At 35.7% G+C, this 6997-nt stretch overlaps 1 protein-coding gene across 4 annotated transcripts in view; it reads right to left on the reverse strand.

Moving 5' to 3' along the window:
* LOC111711391 (F-box/LRR-repeat protein 4) overlaps positions 1-4684 on the reverse strand; it is a 34670-nt gene extending 29986 nt beyond the window's left edge. Inside the window, exons 1-2 of one of the 4 annotated variants that reach the window (XM_023485739.1) lie at positions 4596-4684; positions 1902-1961 (exon numbers count right to left, since the gene is read on the reverse strand). The gene's annotated coding sequence lies outside the window, so the exon portion shown is untranslated. Of the gene's footprint in view, positions 1-1901; positions 1962-2150; positions 2236-3075; positions 3251-4595 lie in introns of those variants that run through there. The other 3 variants (XM_023485736.1, XM_023485737.1, XM_023485738.1) reach the window with 3 other exon arrangements.
* Between the last annotated feature and the right edge of the window lie 2313 nt (positions 4685-6997).

The raw sequence follows: 6997 nt of genomic DNA on the forward strand, positions 1-6997 counted from the left end.
CCCCCCTTACCGCTATCATTTTTGTGAACGTGATATTAACTTCATATATTTCATCATCAACCTAATATTTATTTTTCATTACTTCAGGGCAGTGCTTAGGATCCAGATCCGGATCCGGATCCGTTGGATCCGCAAGATTTTGGCTTCCTGGGTCCGGATCCGGATCCGCAAAAATATGCGGATCCACAGATCCGGATCCAAGGGGTAAAATATCAACCAAAAACTGCAAAAAAAATCTTTTTTACTCCAAAACACCAAATCTGAACTTTTGAAAAAAAGAGAGATTATAAAAATTTCCTCATATTTGAATGGTTCATCAAGTTTTAGGATAAAATAAGCGAAAAAAATAAAACCAAAAATTTGAAAAAATTTTTTGTTTAAAAAATTCAGTAAATCTTTAAGAAATGACCTGGATCCGGATCCATTTTTTTCCAGTGCGGATCCAGGATCCGGATCCGGATCCGCATCCGCATCCGCATCAAAATTGAATGGATCCTAAGCACTGCTTCAGGGTTACGTTAGATAAGGACAATTTCTAGGCCGAGGGCTGTGGCTAGAACAGGCAATTGGGGCGGCCCTAAGGCCACTTGTCCAACTCTATGCCAATGTTGTTGCCTATATTTTTAGTCCGTTTCTGGTTTTGAGATAAAGTAATAAATGCTCAGTTTATTGATCAGTTTCTCTTTTTTTCGTTCCTGTTTTCAGAAAAAGGTAAATATTTCTCAGTTTCCTCTTTTTTTCTTTGATCAGTTTCTGCGTATTTTTTATCTGTTTCCGGTTTTAGGAAACAATCTAAAAATTAGAGTCAGTTGATTGCTGAAAGGTTGTGCATGTTAATATCTCGAGTACATTTACGATTGGCTGGATATCTAAGTAAATATATACAGGAAAATAGGCCGTACATGTAAATATATACAGGAAAATAGGCCGTACATGAAAATATATACAGGAAAATAGGCCGTTCATGTAAATATATACAGGAAAATAGGCCGTTCATGTAAATATATACAGAAAAATAGGCCGTTCATGTAAATATATACAGGAAAATAGGCCGTTCATGTAAATATATACAGGAAAATAGGCCGTACATGTAAATGAATAAAGGAAAATAGGCCGTACATGTAAATATCTACAGAAAAATACGCCGTACATGTAAATATCTACAGGAAAATAGGCCGTACATGAAAATATCTACAGGAAAATAGACCGTACATGTAAATACAAACAGAAAAATAGGCCGTACATGTAAATATATACATGGAAATAGGCCGTACATGTAAATAAATACAGTACACAAGGCCAGGTCATGCATATTAATTTTTACAGTGCAATAGTCCGACATGTAAACATCTACAGTGCATTAGGCCTTACCTGTAAATATATACAGTACAATAAACCGTATATGTAAATATTGTCAGTTAAATAGGCCATAAATTTTCATTTCTACAAAATTTAAATCTTTAAGTAAGTATTATTTTCTATATTATATTATGACGATTATTTATGTATAATATGATTTGATTTGCTACCCTTATTATTCCAAATTTTTTATAATTCCTTTATTGATTTTTCGAATTTTTTGTGGGGTTTCTTTTATATCATGACTAAAATAGACTTTTTGCTTTGGATTACAATTTGGAAGATAAAAAACAGAGAACTGATCCAACAAACTGAGAATTTCAAACTTATTCTGAAAACCGGACAGGGACCAAAAATATGCGGAAACGGCTCGAAAAATAAGGGGAAACCGATCAACAAACTGAGAATTTATAACTTTTTCTCAAAACTGGGAACCGAATATTCGGAAACGGATCAAAAAAAAAAACAGGAAGCAGATCAAGAAACTAAGATTTTAAAAGTTTTTGAGATTTCCGATTATTTTTGGAAAATTACAAACTCACCTCAATTTTTCTTCATAAAATGCAATTGCTTTAGTAGTTTAGCTCAATCAACGCATATATCTGAAATAAAAAAGATTAATAATGATTAGGTTTGTTGTTGCTTCGTTCTTCAGACATTTTCTTTTTGCAAAAAAAAACAAGATGGCCCTATTCTTTATAAAAAAAGGCACTACCTTGTTAAGGTACTGAACAAGACTTGTACATTAGGTCTGTTTGAGAGAACGNATCATTTTTTTTAATGTACATGACCTCGAATTCAACTGTTACATATATGAGATGCATGTACAAACAAGGAGGAGGGAGTCCATTGTCCAAAAAGCGCACAATAGAAAACTATACCAGTCCATCTTTCTCCCAACAAGTTTTATTTCCGATATTTTTTTCGCGGATTATTAGATTTTGAGTATGAATATTGAATTTTTAAGGCTAAAAACACTCAATTTCGCCATTTTCTTTGGTTTTGTTTTTAATTTTAAAACTGCAATTAATATGGGATGGTGATAAAAAGGTGCGCATTAGGCGCAGTAGCCTTTACGGCAGCAATAGCCGAGAAAATGGGGTCAATTTTACACTTCATGACACCAAATTTTGTACAGGCTGGATTAAGTCTTAACCACTGTGATATAAGGCTGACATTTTACATGCAGCATCTTAATGTGATCATCCATACGAATCAAGAACACAATTTGGGATCGGAGGTCAACGACCTCCATTTTGACTTCCATCAACTTTAACTAATTTGGAAAATACCAAATGGTTCAAACCAACTCATTCATTTCAGCATGACCAGACAATTTCCAATATCCGACTTCCGGGTTGACCTCTTCTCTATTATGCTCTCGAATATGTCAAGATCTGTTAAGACTAAGTATGATGTCATGTTTGGTGTTCGATTTAATTTCATTTGAATTATCCTATTTTGTAAAAGAATGTTATAACACCCTAGCAGTAGTTCACCTCCAACTATTCATGGTCCAAAGGTCTAAATTTATAGTTACTGAAAATGGGTCGAGTTAGATATCAAATCCTATTTTTATTGATGTTCTAATTTCATACAAATGGACCCTTTTGACGTGAAATGATTTTTGAGGTAGTTGAACATGTGAAAAAAATTATTGGTAGCCGTGCAAGGTTGCTGTATGCGGAAATATGCCTTAAAATTATGAGACTCTTCCTTGAAAGTTCTTCTGGATGCTCAGTATTTGATTTAAATCAAATCTTTCTGGCATTATCTTTTCTGGTCGAACGATTTTAAGCACTGCAATGGAGATGAGAGCAACCGAAAATAAAAATACCAAGAACTTCATGCATCATCTATTTTTTTTACTCCTATCCTGAATTTTTATTCTTTGTAAACTTATTTTTCGACTTAAAGACTTCTGCTTTTGTCTAGCTACTTACCTTATCCTTAGAACATTTTCGGCATTTTGATAGTTCAAGTTAGTCAATCGTCATATGTAAGTTTTCATTTTCGACTTAAGAGGCTTAATTTTTCCAGTTTTGATGAAAATTAAGATTTAATCCTCGATTTTGACGATTGACGAACTTGAATTTTCAAAATGCCGGCACGGTACTCTAAGGTTAAGGTAATAAGCTAGATAAAACTGGAAAAATTAAGTCTCTAAGGCAAAATATGAAAACAAACAACGTATAGCAACTTTTGAGTGTGAACTGATAAAATTTTTCAGACGAATTCGTCGATTTTGATGATGGACGAAATTGGACTCTCAAATCCCGGCACAGTTTTCAAAGGACATGGGAAGTAGCTTGACAAAAACTGAAAAATTAAGTCTATTAGTTGAAAAATGACAACTTACAGCGTATAACGACTTTTGAGTGTGAATAAATGACAATTTTCAGACGAATTCGTTGATTTTAACGATATATGAACTTGAAATCAAAAATGTCGGCCCTGTTTTCAAAGGTTATGATTAGTAGCTAGACAAAAACTGAAAAATTAATTCTCTTAGTTGAAAAATGACAACTTACAGCGTATGCCGACTTTTGAGTGTGATTAAGTGACAATTTTCTGACGAATTCGTCGATTATGAAAATGGACGAACTTGAAATCTCAAAATGCCGGGCCATGTATTCAAAGGATATGGTAAGTACCTTGAAAAAAATGAAAAATTAAGTCTCTTAGATGAAAAATGACAGCTTACAGTGTATACCGACTTTTGAGTGTGAATTAATGACAATTTTCAGACGAATTCGTCGATTTTGACGATATACGAACTTGAAATCTCCGAATGTCGGCCCTGTTTTCAAAGGATATGGTAAGTAGCTAGACAAAACGGAAAAATTAATTCTCTTAGTTGAAAAATGACAACTTACAGCGTAAACCACCTTTAAGTGTGAATAAGTGACAATTTTCTGACGAATTCGTCGATTTTGAAAATGGACGAACTTGAAAAAAATGAAAAAATTAAGTCTCTTAGTCGAAAAATGACAACTAACACCATAAAGTGGCTTTTGAGTTTGAATAAATGATAATTTCAGACGAATTCCTCGATTTTGACGATGGACGAGATGAAATTCTCAAAATGCGGGCATTCTCATCAATGTTTACGGTAAGTAGCTAGACAAAAACAGAAACATTAAGTCTCTAAGCCGAAAAAAGAATTTACAAAGGATAAGGTATAAAACTGGCCAAAAAACATTAGGATATAAGTAAAAAAATAATGATTGATTTACTGAGGCTCTCTTCTCCACTGCAGTGTTCTTGATGGGGTTCCTCTGCGCGTCCACATTCACATAGTAAAGTAAGACATCTCTGAAAAGCAATTATCCTGGGAATTAGTAATTTTAATTGAAATTGTCTAGGAGGAATTAGATTTTACAAGATGACCGGAAATAAGTGTGCTCAAAATGATTCGACCAGAAAAAGGCAAAATTTATGGATGAATTATACGAACTACATAGTGGGGTGGGCAATGCCATCCGATATTTTTCGGCGACGTAAAATCCCAAATACGTCGATTTTTTACAAAAATGACGATTTTAAAAATGAGCAAGTATCAACACAAAAACTTGACCCCTTCAGCGTTTGTCGTGTTCTTCCGGAACTTTAACGTTTTCTAGTCATAACGATTTAAAGAGTAACTTTCATTTTTCGGCGAAATTTGGGGGTTTAAAATCCATTGTGTTGTGGAAGAAATACATTTCTCTCTTCGTTTTGAGAATTTGAGATATACTTTGAGAGAAATACTAATTCTTTGCTTCACATATGCCTTCTTCAGCATATCAGTCCTCCTCTTGCAAACGCTTTTAAGATACTGACAATATGCAGTTTGTTTCTTTTCCCACTGAATTGATTGCGTAGTCAAGTTTGGCTAAAGAAAAGAATTCGTGTATTTCATTTTCAAAAATTAAAATTTGTAATGCCGCGGAGATTTAAGCAACTAGATATTCTAAAATACCGAGGTTGCGTGATTGATGTTTTTTTACTGCTATTAGACACGGATTTTTATAAATATTTGCCCTTCTTAAATTAGAGCCGTTTACAGGTGGTGTATCTTTCGACCTACGCAAATCCGCTATACTCCACTTCTGACCTACACCAAATCCGCTATACTAGTACTACACATCCGATCTACTAGCACGTGGTTTTACAGCTGCTAGATTTTCTTGTGGCCGCAGCGTCTGGCCCCCTAGACTTTCCTAGCCGCAGCCGGCCCAAAAATTGTCTTAACCTTTAACCTGACCCTCAAATAATACAAAAATAAACAGCTGGCGTATTTCCGATATTGTAGTAGGTCGGAAAGTTAATAGGTCAGAAGTTCAATAGGAGGGATGTTACGATAGACGAATGTAACTCATGTAACAAGAGAAGGAGAGGACATAGGAAATGGGTGACTAAGAGGGGAGAGGCCTGGGTCTGGAACAGTAGAAACTAGGAGAGGAAGGGACCTTTAGAGGTGAGGGCGGCCTGAGTGGAGAGGGGAGAATAGACAAAAAGAAGATACCCTAGAAACCAGCGACGTCGCACGACCAGTCCCATTAGGTCAAGATAGGTCAGATTAGGTTGGGTTACGTCAGATTACCAAACTGGTCGTAACATGACCAGTCCCCCTAGGTCGTGTTTGGTCAGGTTAGGTTGGGTTAGGTCAAATAACCTAACTGGTCTGATACTGGTCTTAACCTGACCAATCCACTTAGGTCGGATTTGGTCGAGATTTGTTGAGTTATGTCATGAGACCTAACTGGTCTGAACATGACCAGTCCTTCTAGGTCATGTTTGGTCAGGTTAGGTCGGATTAGGTCGAGTTACCTAACTGGTCTCATACTGGTCTTAACCTGACCAATCTACTTAGGTTGGATTTAGTCAAGATTGGTTGAGTTATGTCAGGAGACCTAACTGGTCGGAACATGACCAGTCACCCTAGGTCGTGTTGGGTCAGGTTAGGTCTGGTTAGGTTGAATTACCTAACTGGTCTCATACTAGTCTTAACCTGACCAATCAACTTAGGTCGCGGATTTGGTCGTGATTGGTTGAGTTATGTCAGGAGACCTAACTGGTTGGAACATGACCAGTCCCCCTAGGTTGTGTTTGGTCAGGTTAGGTCGGGTTAGGTTGATTTACCTAACTGGTCTCATACTAGTCTTAACTTGACCAATCCACTTAGGTCGGATTTGGTCGAGATTGGTTGGATTAGGTCGGACTTGGTTGCTTTACCTAGCTGGTCCTAACTGTTCATAACTTGACCTTTAATTAGTCAGATTGGATTACCAAACTGGTCATAACTGGTCACAACCTAACCATGTGCCCTTAAGTCGGATTTAGGTCATATTAGGTCGGATTAGGACCTTCTGAGTTTCGCCACTAGATGTCTCCACCTGAAATTTAAATAAAAACCACTTTTTGGCCTTGGATGGTTAGAATTTTCAAATATTATAATTTTTTTCAAAAGAATTGATCTGTAAGATATAATACCCAAATATTTGAAAAAATACCATTTTTGAAAATTTCGATTTTTACGGAATTAATTGATGTTTTCGGAAAAATCAATGTCAGTAAATTGTAAATTTTGAGACAAATAGAAGTTCTTTTCTACAGCATTTGTAGCAGGTATAGATTGCAGAGTGTAAGTATGAAT

The sequence above is a fragment of the Eurytemora carolleeae genome, unplaced genomic scaffold, assembly GCF_000591075.1.
Source record: "Eurytemora carolleeae unplaced genomic scaffold, Eaff_2.0 scaffold1143, whole genome shotgun sequence".
Classification (NCBI taxonomy): Eukaryota; Metazoa; Arthropoda; class Copepoda; order Calanoida; family Temoridae; genus Eurytemora; species Eurytemora carolleeae.